Source organism: Peromyscus californicus, unplaced genomic scaffold (genome assembly GCF_007827085.1).
Source record: "Peromyscus californicus insignis strain IS unplaced genomic scaffold, ASM782708v3 Scaffold_20__1_contigs__length_68692818, whole genome shotgun sequence".
Classification (NCBI taxonomy): Eukaryota; Metazoa; Chordata; class Mammalia; order Rodentia; family Cricetidae; genus Peromyscus; species Peromyscus californicus.
In genome coordinates, this window is record NW_026294503.1 from 45017813 (window position 1) to 45030630 (window position 12818).

At 52.8% G+C, this 12818-nt stretch overlaps 1 protein-coding gene across 1 annotated transcript in view; it reads left to right on the forward strand.

Moving 5' to 3' along the window:
- The first annotated feature begins 4219 nt into the window (after positions 1–4219).
- The window catches only part of Mgat3 (beta-1,4-mannosyl-glycoprotein 4-beta-N-acetylglucosaminyltransferase), a 42141-nt gene continuing 33542 nt past the window's right edge, over positions 4220–12818 (forward strand). Inside the window, exon 1 of the mRNA XM_052748379.1 lies at positions 4220–4383. The gene's annotated coding sequence lies outside the window, so the exon portion shown is untranslated. The remainder of the gene's footprint in view (positions 4384–12818) is intronic.

Consider the following 12818-nt stretch of genomic DNA (forward strand, 5'->3'; position numbering starts at 1 on the left):
GGCCTTCAGAGAGACGGCATAACTGGCCTGGAGAAGAATGAGTAGGAAGCCCTCACCTGGAGACCCGTCGGCCAGGTGAGGTGACCCAGGGAGGCAAAGGCAGCTGCCTAGCAGGAAGAGCCAATGCTGGGCTAACAGACCCTGCAATTGTTCCCAGAGCCAAATCAGCCCCAGAAACAAAGAGGCGGCCCACGCTGTAAGGTGACACCGCGTAACATGCTGGGGGCAGGCTAATCTTGTATCTGGGCGTCTCCTAACTCCAGCTCCCACAGCCTCCAAACCTACCAGCCAGTCCCCAGAGGAGGGGGCAGGGAGGAGGACCACCTACCAAGCCCCTCCCTGCCTACACACAGGAAGTGCCTGGAGGGGGGAGCCAGATGCTGCTGCTGTCAGTGGGATGGTGGATGTAAACATCCTACTCTGCACATGAAGAAACTCGTGTGTAGGCCAAGGGTGCACAGTCGGGCAGGACTAGAACCCAAGCTTTAATAAGCCCATATTCCCTGCCTCAAGCTGCCGAGTGGGCATCCCTTGCCGGAGGGACGGAAAGGTGACTGGGGAAGGGGAACCAGAGGCTGACCCTCGTTTCCCTGCCAGCTCCGAGGGGAGGTGGGCTCCTCCTCCCACTGGGCCTAGGCTGAGAGGGGAGGGGCATGTGCTGTCCTGGGCTTTACCAGGGCCTGGTTGAATGTGGCCCAGGAAGTCACTTGCCGTCTCTGAAGGACTGGAAAAATCCGTACTCACCCACTGTTCCAACAGACTGTGAGAGAAACACTGGGGAACGGAGGTGGACTTTGGTATGACCCTAACCAAGGCAGCTCCCCCTCCCTCCCTCCCAGAGGCCTCCCAAGAAGCTTGGGAATCTGGAAAAGGCAGGAAAACAAAGACTCCAGGGTGGTGGGGGACAAAGAGCAAACAGCAGGTCCCCAGAAGCTTCCAGAAGTGGCCAGCTCTGGGCAGGGCAAGGCAGAGCTATCTCCCTCTTGTCTCCATATAACTGCCTGGGGTGGTGCTGGGAGGAGAGCATACTTCTCACTGCATTCTGGGAGCTGATGCTGAAGGCTCTGGACAGGCAAATGTGAGTGTTTTGCATTGTATTGAAATCAAAGGCCATGGGAGTTAAGTGTGGAATACAGTTCAGTGGTAGGGTGACCTCCTGGCATGTGGGAGGCCCTGGGTTCCATCTACCGTACCACAATAAATAGATAAATAGACAGACAGACAAGTAGATAATCCAGCCAAGCAGTGGTGGCACAACAAGCCTTTAAATCCAGCACTGGGGAGGCAGAGGCAGGCCACTCTCTGAATTTGAGGCCAGTCTTGTCTACAGAGAGAGTTCCAGGACAGCCAGGGCTACACAGAGAGACCCTGTCTCAAAAAACAAAAATAGATAATCCAAGAGGGTGTCAAGCTATAGGGGTGGTGTACTGGTTTTTAGGTCACAGCAAAATGCCTCATACCAAGTGTCACAAGGGATAGTGGTTAAAGAGCAGTTGCTGCTCTTCCAGAAGATCTGAGTTCAATTCCCTGTGCCCATTTCTGGCAGCTCCCAACTGCCAGTAACTCCATTTCCGGGGGTCTGACGCCCTCTTCTGGTCCTGAGGGCACTTGCATACACACACAGCATGCACACACTCACACATAAACATAAATAAAAATAAATATTTAAAAAGAAAAGAAGTAGGATTGGAGAGATGGCTTAGCAGTTAGGAGCATTTGTTACTCTTGCAGAAGCCCTGGGTTTGGTTCCTATTACCCACATGGTAGCCTACAACCATCCTGAACTCCAGTTCCAGGGACCCAATGTCCTTTTCTGACCTCTGAGAGGACTCCACCCCTAAAAGAAAACATTGTATCATAAAGTTGATACTTACAGGGACTCTAGAGGTGGGAGCCATGGGTGGGCTTCCTGTTCAATGAAAATTACCATCTGAAAACAACCTTTTGATAAATTTCCAGTTTACACTGTAGCTGCAATAGTCTATTCCATTAAAGTCATCCAGAAATGAAGGGACTTGGAACTAGGGATGTAACACTGGGTAGAACACTTGTCTGCCATGTGTGAAGCTCTGACTTGGATCTCTAGCACCACAGAAAACCACATCTGGCCGAATATTTGTTCATCACAGGGATCCAGAGGAGCAGGAGTTCCAGTTCACCCTTGGGTATATACTAACTTCCAGACCAGCCAGGGATACAAGAGACCTTATCTCAGAAAAACAAAATGACAAAAACCTGGGGAACATTTGAGGGTAGCTCAGCCAGTGGGCACTTGTCATGAAAACCTGACAACCTGAGTTTGATGCCCAGATCCCACTGTGGAAGGAAAGACCAACTCCCAAAAGGTGCCCTCTGACCTGTGCTCCAAGGCAAGGCATAATAAACATGGTCTCTTGAGCCAGTGTGCACATACCAGTAATAACAAAAGGGTTTTGTTTTGTTTTGTTTATTTGTTCGTTTGTTTGTTTTTTTGAGATAAAGTTTCTCTGTGTAGCTCTGGCTGTCCTGGAACTCACTCTGTAGATCAGACTGGCCTCCAACTCACAGAGATCCACCTGCCTCTGCCTCCCAAGTGCTGGGATTAAAGGCATGTGCCACCACTGCCTGGCCTTACAACCTCTTCTGAACTCCATGGGCACCAGTCATATATGCAGACATAACACTCATATAAAATAAATAAATTAAAAAGTTGTAAGACAACTAATTAGAGGCTATACTGAGATGGCTCAGCCGTTAAGAACACTATTCTTCCAGAGGACCTGGATTTGAACCCAGAACCCACATGGCCGCTCACAACTGTCTGTAACTACAGTTCTAAGGAATCCAGTGGGCACTACATGCAGGTAGTGCATATACATACAGGCAAAACACCCACACATAACATAACTGTTAAAAATGCAAAGACATAAAAAAAGAAAAGATGTCGTAAGTAGTTTGGTGGCATGAGCCTGCAAATTTAGCAGCTTGGGAGACTGAGGCAGGATGATCACAAATTAGAGGCCAACTTTGGCTACACAGTGAGAGCCGTCAAAATAAACTAACTAAATAAATGGTAAAACAGGTACATTGTTATTCCAGACTTGTCGAGCACCTAGTCTTGGGGAGCAGGTCTTGTCTTGGGAAGAAAGAGTTTACCACAAGCCAGGTGTGGTTAAGCCATGCATTTTGTCCCAGCACTTGTGGGGTGGGCAGCAGAGGCAGGTGAACATCTGAATTCAAGGCTAACCTGATCTATAGAGAGAGTTCCAGGACAGTCAGGCCTACACAGAGAAACCCTGTCTTGAAAAACCTAAATAAGTAAGCAGATAATAGTCTACCGCGGGTGATATGAGTGCTAGAGATTGCCAGTCATGAACATCCTGGGAAAGGGAGGGAAGAAGTGTAAAACCCTCCAAGCCTGGGGGTGAATTCCAGATCCAGCACATTGCCATTACCTTCACTATGACCCTCTGGGTCTCACCTGGAGAGGGTATCATGGGTGGCTTTGTGCACACCCATTAATGAAGCAGGGACAGAAGGATGGAGGCCCGTGTACAGAGGCCAGAGAAAGACACAAACCAGCCTGGACACTGCGGCGACCCTGTGTCTTGTACACTTGCCCACCACCAGGCCTCTGCACGGGGCCACAGCCGTATGTACACTTCGTCACAGGGGTCAGGACCATGTGCACACCACCACACAGGAGGCCTGCGCCCCCAGCCACAACGTGCTCACAATCACACCACAGCACAGATCTATCTACACGTCCATTGCGCACACAGGGGCTGACCTGCCACACGCTGCAGAACACAGACACACAGGTCCACGCACACGCAGAGCCGGACACGGACTCTGGCCAGCCCCACCTTACACAGCACCCACACACACCCGCACAGGACGCCAGGGTCGTGGGCCGGCGCACGCACGGTCCCAGGCAGGGCACGCGCACACTCGCGCATCCGATCGCTGCACACACGCGAGGCGCGGGGAGGCGGCGGGAGCCCGCGGTCCAGGCGCCCCCGGCCCCGAGCGCGCCGAGCCCGGCTGGAGGGGGAGGGGACGCGGCCGCGCGGGGGCGGGGCGGGGGCCGGCGGGAGCGGGCACCTCCAGCGCAGCGCTCGGCCTTGCCGCCGCGCCCCCGCCGCCGCCCCAGGGTGCAGTCAAGCGGCCGCGCGGGGCCCGCGGGACGGGGTGGAAGTGGGGTGGGGGGCGGGGATCGGGCCGGGCCGGAGCCGTGCCGCCTGCGATGCCGGGCGCCCGCCGCAGCCGCCGCCGCCGGAGCCCGGGATGGGGCGAGGAGAGGCTGCGGCGGACGCCAGCATCTCCCCGCCGGGGGCCCCGGGGGCCGCGGAGCCGCCGTCGCCGCTGCTGCTGCCGCCGCTGCTAAGACCCAGCGGGCGATGGGTGAGTTGACCCTGGAGCCAGGAACCCGCGCCGCAGCCCTGCATTCCCCGCGCCCCAGGCCTCGCCTCCGGGTCCCTACCACCGCCCCCCGCTAGGGTCCCGAAGCCCCGGGACCGGGGGGCCTGGAGCCAAGGAGGGGCGAGATGTGGGGGGGCTGCTTAGCCGGCGCCCCCCTGCCCCCACCCGCCTCCTCTCCGCAGCTCTCCCTGGCCGCAGGGCAGAGCCTGGCGCGGGGACCCCCTCCTCTGACTGGACTGGGGGTGGGGTGGGGGCGTCCCAAGGCGCGGGGCTCCAGCCGTGCTTTGTGCGGCGCCCTTTCCCTTCCACCTCCTGCACGGCTTGGGGCTGGGGGCGCGAGGCCTCAGCTCTTGCCTTCCCCACCCCCGACCCCGGCTGCTGCGGTGGCTGGCCGAGGCCCAGGCGCGGTCGGTCGGGGTGCTGGGCGGGTGCGGGGGCTGTGGCTGGAGCTGTAACTACAGCTGCCTTAGCGGGGAGCAGGCAAAAGCGAACGGTGAGAGAGCCCCCTCCCCGCCTTTTACTGGGGAGCTGAGGGGGGCTCCCTCTCTTTGCACTGCACTGTCCAGGGCGGAGGAGAGCTCCTGGCTGGGGGAGGGCGCTATAAATATCTGCAAATAGTTCTGGAACCGGGGGTGGGGAGGGGAGCTTGCTTGGTTGTGCTGGTGTGTGTGTGTGTGTGTGTGTGTGTGTGTGTGTGTGTGTGTGTGTGTGTGTGTGTGTGTAGGGGGGTGCCTGAGCTGGGGCGCAGCAAGCAGAGGTGCTGTGCCCCAGTCTGCTCTGATGGCCTGAGATCTGATGATGCTCCCTGCCCTACAGAACACCCTAGAAGGGGGATGAAGTCAGGAACATTTCCCTACTGGGATTCTTCTATGGCCCCCTAGCATCCCTGGGACATGGGTCCAGATATGACTTCATAGGGGACTGGCCTGTCACCTGGAGGGACACAGTTATTAAAGGTCCAGGCACTGAGCCAAGCATGAAGATGATAGGGAGAGCAAGAAAAATGCTCTCTCCCTCCAGGAGCTGGCAACTCTAGGGTTAGTGCTGCCCAATGCTAAGGAGATAGGCAGGGGTCCTGGGAAAGTTGGAAAGAGGGGCTCTCTGCCCTAGGGAGAAAGAACCTACTGGAATAGATGACAGGAAGCTGGAAGAGTTCCCAGGACTGAAGAAATAGCAAGAGCAAGCAAGGTCCTAGAGGTGTGAATCCCTGGTGTGATGAGAGATGGGGTGCAGGATAGTGGGACACTGGCCCACCATGAGAAATGAGCTGGGGAGTAGGAGGGGCTGGAGAGGGAAGCCAAGGCTTCAGGACAGGAGGGCCAGATGGAGAAGAGGTGGAAGGTCACACCAGGAAGCTGGTACTAACTCCTGAGGACAGCAGGGAGCTGTCCTCGGCAGGGATTGAGCAAACTGCCTCAGCTGCCTCCTTAGAGAATCTGTCTGTGTGTCCTGTGGTCAGGACTCCTCATTGCCCATCAGTTAGCCCGTCTGCTTTAGCAGCTGTCTCACTCCAGGAAGTCGGTGTTCTGAGCCTCAGTTTCCACCTCCATTGAGTGGAGAGAATCCCACCCCCCAGGATTTTGGAGAGGATTGAAAATGATGAGGCATGGAGGATGCCTGGCACCTGAACCGTGTTGGGAAATTGCTGGCTGCTGCGTTGGTATTATTACCTGTAAAATGAGGCCATCTGATGCCAGCTGGCTGTGAGGCCAGTTTCATGGGGAGGGCAGGCTATGCTGAGGATCATGGGAGGACCAGTGTAGAAGGGAGGGCCGAGGGCTCGCTGGGGAACTGCGCAGGAATTTCTTCTGGGATTCTGGGAGGTGAGTGGCGAGGAATGGCTGGCAGGAGGATGATCTGCAGATAGTCTTCTGGTCCCTTTGGTCCCCACCACAATGCATGTCCTCTCCCCTCAAGAGACTTGAGGTGTACCGCCCTGTTCCTTGAGTGCAAATGATTTTTGTTCCCCATACTGTATGATCCTTTCCCTCTTCCTGAAGCCAAGTCTAACTCTCCACATCGAGACCCTGGCTTCCTTCTAGAAGTTTCTTCAGACATCCAGGCCAAGAAACATGTTTCGTTCAGCTGAGGAGTAGGGTTTGGGAAGAGACAGACCTTCTTGGATTCACATCTAACTGGGCAGAAGGTCCCATCAGTCCCTGCCCTGTGCTGGCTGCCTGGAACCCAGGCATAACTACTTAAAACAGACTCTTGATCCAGCAGCCAAGTTAAGATTCCAGCTCTGCCACTTCTTCTTTTTTTTTTTTTTTTTTTTTTTCCGAGACAGGGTTTCTCTGTGTAGCTTTGTGCCTTTCCTGGAACTCACTTGGTAGCCCAGGCTGGCCTCGAACTCACAGAGATCCGCCTGTCTCTGCCTCCCAAGTGCTGGGATTAAAGAGGCGTGCGCCACCACCGCCCGGCCAGCTCTGCCACTTCCTATTTTGTGACTATATCGCCGACCTCAGCTTCCCTGTCTCTCAAATGGGGACAATGCCTAGGTTATCATTTGCGCAGCTTAGTATGATTTCTGCTGGGCGTTTACTGCGCCCTCTAAGAGTGAGCCTTGGAAGCTTTGCAGTCTGTTCCATGGGTTGTGAATGTTCCTATGGTCGAGAGCCTGCCTTTCTGTGTCATCACTCAGGCAGGGGAGATGGGTATGCTGACATCTGGCTGTCTGGTAAAATAAAACCCCTGGTGATGAGTGTTGGTACAAATCATCCCAGCCCTGGTTAACAGGAGCTCTTAACGGGAGGTGGTACACACCATCTTTGACACCTAGACAGACATTCAGGAGGTGCCTAATAGTGATGGTTGATGAAAGAGAAAAGGACTCAGGAGCTGTTGATGAGATGAATCTGAGGCGCTGCCAGGCAGTGCCATACGTTTGATAGCTTTACCGGATGGGATTGGGCAGGCCTCTGGGCTAGGGGCAGAAGTCCACCCTAAAGGCCCTGATCTGTAGTGGAAAGTAGGGGCAGGACCAAGAGGTTAGGAACCCTTTCCCAAGACACCCCACACAGGCACATCACCGGCACTCTTCTGTTCCAGCTCTGCTCACAAGGGTTCTCTTCAATCTTGGCCTGGCCATCCTCCTTTTTGGTTTGGTTTGGTTTTACAGACGGGTCCATCTGAACCCCTAGACTGTAGCCTAAGAGCTTGGAGATGAGCTCCAAACAGCTCAGTTTTCATCCCCTAGCACCCCTTCCTGCCCATCAGCAGCTTCCTCTCCTCGTATGCCCATTCCACAATGCCAGCTTTTAACCCCAGTTCAGACCAACGCCCTCTGTGCTGCTGATACTTGTGTCCACACAGCTCCTGGGATGTGCACGTCTTCCCGTGGAAATTTGTATAAGTATATTCATGTTGGTGTGCATGCATACATGCCTACATGTGAAGACAAGAGGTTGACATTGTGTGTCTTCCTCAACAACCCTACTTTATTTTAATTTTTAAAAATCTTATTTCACGTGAGTGGGTGTTTTGCCTATATGTATATCTGTGCGTCACACGTGTGCCTGGTGCTCCTGGAGGCCAGAAGAAGGCACTGGATCTCCTGGAACTGGAGTTACAGATGGTTGTGAGTTGTCATGTGACTTCTGGTAACCAAACTGCAGTCAGTGCTCTTAACTGCTGAACCCTTAACTCCACCCCAGCCACCTTATTTTTTTTTTTTTTTTTTGAGATAAAGTCTCTCCTTGAACTCTGAGCTACGGACTTGGCTTGGCTGGCCAGCAAGCCCCAGGGATCCACCATCCCTGCCTCCCCAGGACTAGGATTACAGGCAGTGTGCATGCACTGTGTGTTGCCTTTTTTTTTTTTTTTTTAAGTATGGATACTAGGGATTGAACTGGTTTTCGTACTTGCCTGGCAAGTACTTTTCCTCAGCCCCTGGCCATGGAAATGTGAACAGGTGTATATGGTACTTAACAGTAACCCATACCAGGAGTACCACAGAAGTCCCCCTGCAGAGGGGGACATTGAGGTATAACTCTTAGTTCAGGTCGACTCATCGTCCTTGTTCTCATAGCTTGGGCCTCACAGTGTCAGGGAAACCCATGTGAGTCCTGGCTCTTTCCGTAAAGCCACAGAGCAGGTTCCTCCTGCCATGGCATGTTTGTATGCTCCTGTCTGTGTGTGGATTCTTTTCAGTGTTACTTCGGTGTATGTGTCTGTATTTGTGTGAATGTGTGCCTGTGTGTGCAGGTGTCCGAGGAGACCAGAAGAAGGTGTCAGAGCCCCTGAAGCTGGAGTTACAGGCATTTGTGAGCTGCTTCATGTGGGTGCTGGGAACTAAACTTGGGTCTCTGGAAGAGCAGCAAGTGCTCCTAACCACTGAGCCATCTCTCCAGTCCTGGTATGTTCGTTGTTATGTGAACAATAACTAGTCAGTGAACAATGGATATACTGAGGAGCCTTTGGCAAATGTGGTAAATGTGAATGCACGAATGGATACATAAACAAATGATTCCTAGGCCAGGCGGTGGTGGCGGCGGCGGCGGCGGCGGCGCACGCCTTTAATCCCAGCACTCGGGAGGCAGAGCCAGGTGAATCTCTGTGAGTTCGAGGCCAGCCTGGTCTCCAGGGATTTCCAGGAAAGACTCAAAGCTACACAGAGAAACCCTGTCTCGAAAAACAGGAAAACAAACAAACAAACAAACAAAATGATTCCCAGCCAAGTGTTTGGTGTTCTGACCTTTTCTCTCCCTTCTGCATCCCTGATGAAGAAACCTCACACACACACACACACACACACACACACACACACACACACACACACCCTGCTCCCAAGGGCAGCTTCACAATACAGAGAGATAGCCAGGCAGTGGTGGCGCACGTCTTTAATCCCAGCACTCAGGAGGCAGAGCCAGGCAGATCTCTGTGAGTTTGAGGCCAGCCTGGTCTACAGAGTGAGATCCAGGACAGGCACCAAAAAACTGCACAGAGAAACCCTGTCTCGAAAAACAAAACAAAACAACAACAACAACAAAAATACAGAGAGATGGTCACAGGGACCCTGTTTCAGAGGAGTTTCTGTCCCCACCTCTCAGAAGGAGACAAGGGTAGGGTTTAATTGTCCATGACCTCTCCTGTGGTCTAACATGAGGCAGACCTGGGGCCCCTTCACCTTTCTCATATCTAGAAAGTTTACAGGATCCTAAAGTAATTTTGCTTATGTTGCCTCAAGTGGAAATGCCTCTGTTGGCTTACTTGTTTTCATCTTTTCTAGAAACATAAAATTGAAGCAATGGAGACCATTCACATACCTAATCACTCAGTTGTTTTATGAACTTAGAGGTTATATGTCATAAAAGTTTGGCTCCCACTGAAGTGGAGTCCTCTGTGAGGAGAAAGAAGGCCTGGACAGCCTGTGTAGCCTTCCTGCTGTCCTGTCCCCTCCCAGCTTGGAATTTTCCAGAAGCAGCAGCCTGGAACTGAGCGGTCTCAATGGGCATTGTGGACTCAGGGTATCTGGCTGGCAGAGACCCCCCAGGATGAGTGGCCACCTAGGTATCCTCCCAGCTGCACCTTCTGGTGAATGACTTGCTCCTGTTCTTGGGATACTTCCCCACTGCCTAAGGGCCAGATGCCTTCTGTGTGTGTTCACTGTGACATCGGGCAAAACGTCTGGACGCAGGCATGAGCATTCTTCCCGTGGGCCAGTATGGGATGCCTGGAAGGGAGGCTCACAGCCAGGAAGTCGTAGGATTGGGCTTGCACTCTGTTTGTCGGGACCGTTTGTCCAACTCCCTGAGTCCTCTTGATCTTTCAGACCTGTCCTTTCTCTCTCTGTCCCTTCTCTCTCTGCATGAACCAAGGGCCTGCATGAACCTTTCCCAAAGCAGTGAGCTGCAGAGCCTCCAGGCTAGTCTCCCTTTGGTGCGTGCTTCTCTTACAGCTGTCCCATGTCTATCTCTGGCCTCCCCTGCCAGTGTGGTATACATACTAACCAGGCTCTACCTGGCTGTTTGGTAGAGCCCCTCTATGGCAGAGCTAGGAACCCACAAAAGAATGTAGTGGTGTGGCATGGTGGTGAGGGTGTTTTAATTCTAGCACTCGGAAGGCAGAGACAGGTGGATCTCAGTTTCAGGCTAGCTAAGGTTTCATAGTAAGAGCCTCTCTCAAAAGCAAACAAAAGTTTGATTACACTCTGTTGTCTGTCTCTCTCTCTCTCTCTCTGACAGAGGATAGCTTGGGGTCAGCTCTCACCTACTACTATGTGAATTCTGGGGACTGAACTCAGGTCACCAGACTCAGTGGCAGGTGCCTTTACCTACCAAGCTATCTAGCTGGCCCTATGTGAGATTTCTGTTTCTAGGGATCGAAATCAGGGCCCTGGGCTTGCTAGGCAACTGCCCTACCATCAAGCTACGTTCCTGGTTCATGCAGCTTTAAAAATGTTATGCTGAAGATTGCAGGGTCCTTGAACTCCCAAGAACCACTGCTTGGCCCCATGAAGTCCAGGCTGCCTCACAGTGTCTCTGGCCCTCTGGCTTGTTCTTGGCCTCAGTTTCCAATCACCTAGGCCTTCATTCACCATGCTATTTCTGAACTTTTTTTGCCTCATCTGGAGGCTGAGTCTGGTCTGGGCTGATCTCCGAGCTTGCCTGTATTGTGGGTAGTTCCTGGTGGTCGGAGTATTGCGGCAACTGACTAGTGATGCCCACAAGGGACAGGACCACAAGGAGAGCCGCAGATGATGGGAGGGGCTGGCACTGGGCCTCACGGGTCGAAGGCATTCAATAAGTATTCCTTAAACATTTGCTGAATGTGATTGCAAGGACAGCAAGTGAGGGCCATTTCTGGAAAGGACACAACATGACTGGCATGGGTAAAAGATCTAGAAGGTGTTCCTGACCGCAGCCCAGTGAGGAGGTTTGTAGCGTTGTCTCCTGTCTCCAACTAGGACCTAGTCCCACCCTCCTCGAAGAATCCAGGGGGCAGACGATAATGAAACAACACGGGATTTAAATGAAACAGGCTTTATTCTCAGGGGGATGCCAGCCAAGAGCAGAGACAGTTCTGAGAGGGTACAGCTCAAAGCTCTCAGAGGCCTCAGGATGCCAACCAAGAACCAGCTCTGAGAGGTGTTACAGCGTTGGAAGACTACCAGAAGAGCAGGTCTTTGAGGTGATGGGTAGTCTGGACACCTGGAAGCTGGAAACTGCCTCTTGTTGGCAACAGAGAGCTGGAGTCTCAGGGGCTGTGGTGGTGTGAATGAGAACGGCCCACTTAGGCGCATATGTCTGAATGCTTGATCATCAGGGAGTGGCACTATTTGAGAAGGATTAGGAGGTGTGGTGCTGTTGAAAGAAGTGTGTCACCAGTGGACTGAAGTTTGAGACTTTGAGGTTTCAAAAGCCTATGCCAGGCCCAGTCCTGCTCTCTGTCCTCCTGCTGCCTGTGGATCAGGATGTAGAACTCTCAGCAATTTCTCCAGCACCATGTCTGCCTGTGTGCTGCCATTCTCCCTGCCGTGATGATAATGGACCAAGCCTCTGAAACTATAAGCAAATCTCCAATTAAATGTTTTTTTTTTTTGTTGTTGTTGTTGTTTTTTTAGTGGGAGGAGTTTGAGGCAGGGTTTCTCTGTGTAGCCCTGGCTTTCTTGGAACTTGCTATGTAGACCAGGCTGGCCTCGAACTCAGAGATTTGCCTGCCTCTGCCTCTCGAGTGCTAGGATTAAAGGCGTGCACCAGCATGCCTGGCTTTAATACTTTCTTTTGTAAGAGTTGGCTTGGTCATGGTGTTTCTTCAGAGCAATAGAAGAGTGACCGAAGGCCTTCAAGATAATAGAGTCTTTCAGTCTGAAGTAGCCTCAGGTTGAATCTGGAGGACTGGAGCAAACTCCCTACCTGAGGTTTAAAAACAGTTGTCTCTTCCTTTCTGTGGAATGCTAATGCATCCTTCAGGAAGCCCAAACTTATAGGTCACTATCTGGGTTCCATTGGTTGAGTGTGTGGCATGAGAATAGGCTGAAAAATAGGACCAATCAGGGAGGGGCAATTAAACTTGGTGGAGAGGCCTAAGACAGTGAGCCTACCAAAAGTAGTTAAAAGTTGACAAGTAACTTGTTACAATGTTTCCATTGGTTCCTGTGCTGTTTGCCGGTGAGCTGCGGCTTTGGTCAGGTTCCCCAAGGATTCCTGTGGTTGCTGCTGGTGGGCTGCTCAGTAACAGTTACCAGCATTAAGATTTCCCAGCTTAGCCAGGTGGTGCTCATGCTTGCCTTTAATCCTAGCACTGGGGAGGTAGAGGCAGGTGGATCTCTGAGTTTGAGGCCAGCCTGGTCTACAGAGTGAATTCCAGGACAGCCGGGTCTACATAGAGAAACCCTGTCTCGAAAAACCAAAAACAAAAGATTTCTGTGATGAGCCTGGTCTCTGAATGGGGTATGGACCTACCATTAACACAAAGAA